The following is a 2,370-nucleotide window of genomic DNA, read 5'->3' as shown; positions in this document are numbered from 1 at the left end:
GAAAATTTCCTTAGCCTAAAAAAGGAGATGTCTATTAAGTTACAAGAAACATATAGAACACAAAATAGACTGGACCAAAATAATTCCCCTGACACATAATAATCAGTGCACTAAATGTGCAGAACAAAGAAGGAATATTAAAAACTGCAAGGAAAAACACCAAATACTATATTAAGTTAGACTCTTTAGGAAAATACCTAACTTCTAAATGGAGACTCTAAAATCCAGAAGTATCTGGACAGAGGTTCTACAGACTTTAAAATATCACAGATATCAGCCCAGACTACTATTTATAGCAAAACTTTAAATCACAATAGTTGAAGAAGATAAGACATTCTATGATAGAACTAACTTTAAACAACAAATCCAGCCCTATGCACTAGAAGGAAAACTGTAACTCAAAGAGTTTAATCTCACCCTCAAAACTAAAGAAATAACCCAAGACTAACAAATGGAAAGAGGGGACACACACACATGAACACACACCTCACCCTCACCAAAACAATCCTTCTTGATTATTCTCAGCATCAATGTTCTCAATTCCCCAATAAAAAGACACAGACTAACAGAATGACATGAAAACAGGGTTCATCCTTCTGCTGCATCCAAGAAACACACGTTACCACCAAGAATAGCCATTACCTCAGGGTAAAAGAGTGGAAAAAGATATTAAAATAAATTAATTGACCTGAAAACAAATTGGTATAGTCATTTTAATATCTGGCAAAATAGACTTGACTCAAAACAAATTAGAATAGATAAGGAAAGATGCTCAAAACAAACACCTATCATGATCCAATAGGTTCACCTCAGAGATGCAGGGATGACTCTGTCCATGTAATAATCCATCATATAAACAAACTGAAAGAAAAAAAGCACGATCATCCCATTAGATGTTGGAAAACCTTTCAACAAAATCTCCAAACTCCTTTAATGATAAAAGTACTGGAGATATTTGGGATAAAAGGGACATACCTCAAACAATAAAAACAATTTAGAGCAAGCCCATAGTCAATAGGAAATTGAATGAAGAGAAATTCAAAGCAATTTCACTAAAGTCAGGAACAAAAAAAGCTCTTCACTCTTTCCATATGTATTCAATATAGTACTTGAAGTCTTAGCTAGTGAGAGCCATAAGCTGGTCAAACTGCAGGGCTGCATATAGAATTTATATGTAAATAGGTTCATACTTATCACCCTTCACAAAACTCAATTCCAAATGGATCCAAGTTCTCAGCATAAAGCCAGATACATTGCTCCTGATAGAAGAGGCAGTGATAAAACCTTGAATTCCTTGGCAGAACACCATTAGCACAAGAACTAAGATAAAAACTTAAGAAATGGGACCTCATGAAACATAAAATCTTCTGTAAGGTAAAGGACACTGTCAATCACACAAAGGGACACCTTACAGAATTGGAAGAGATCTTTACCAATGACACATGATAGAAGGCTAATATACAAAATATATGAAGAATTAAAAATTAGATATTAATAAAACAAATAACCCAATTAAAAATGAATACAGATCTAAACCGAAAATTCTCAAAAGAGAAAAGTCAAGTGGCTGAGAAACACTTAGTGAAATGATCAACAACTCTAGTCATCAGAAACATGCAAATCAAAACAACTTTGAAACTTTAAAAGATGTAATATTTATTTTTATTATTCATACAATATATTCTGACTATAGTTTCCCCTCAGTATACTTCTCCAGCTACCGCCTATCTCTCCTCTTCCCTAGACCTACCTCCCCACCACTTCTTTTTGAGAAAAAAAAAAACAAAACAGGCTTCCAAAAGACAATTCTCAAACAGGACAAACCAAGATACAGTAAGGCAAGACAAAATCCCTCATATTGAGGCTAGACAAGACATCCTAATAGGAGGAAAAGAGTCCTAAGAGGAAGCAAAGAGTCAAAGATACACCCACTCCCACTGTTAAGAGTCCCAAAACACACCAAGCTATCATCAATATGTAAAGTATCTTGTGCAGACCAATGCAGGATCCATGCTTTCCACTTCAGTCTCTGTGAGTTCATATGTACACTGCTTAGTTGATTCAGTGGATTAGATTATTTTGGTTCTCATCACCCCATATGACTCCTACAATCTTTCTTCCCTCTCTTTTACATGGTTCCCCAGTTTCCTAGGGGAGGGAATCTGATGGAACCCTCCAATTTAAATTCTCTAAGCATAATGTCTGGCTGTGAGTCTCTGCCTGCTCTCATTGGCTGCCAGAGGAAGCTCCCATGATTACAACTGAACAAAGCACCAATCTATGGGTAAAGCGGAATATTATTAAGAATACTTTCATTGATTATTTCTTCTTCTTCTTCTTCTTCTTCTTCTTCTTCTTCTTCTTCTTCTT

The sequence above is a fragment of the Grammomys surdaster genome, unplaced genomic scaffold (assembly GCF_004785775.1).
Source record: "Grammomys surdaster isolate TR1022 unplaced genomic scaffold, NIH_TR_1.0 198, whole genome shotgun sequence".
Lineage (NCBI taxonomy): Eukaryota > Metazoa > Chordata > Mammalia > Rodentia > Muridae > Grammomys > Grammomys surdaster.
This window is presented reverse-complemented; position numbering follows the sequence as displayed.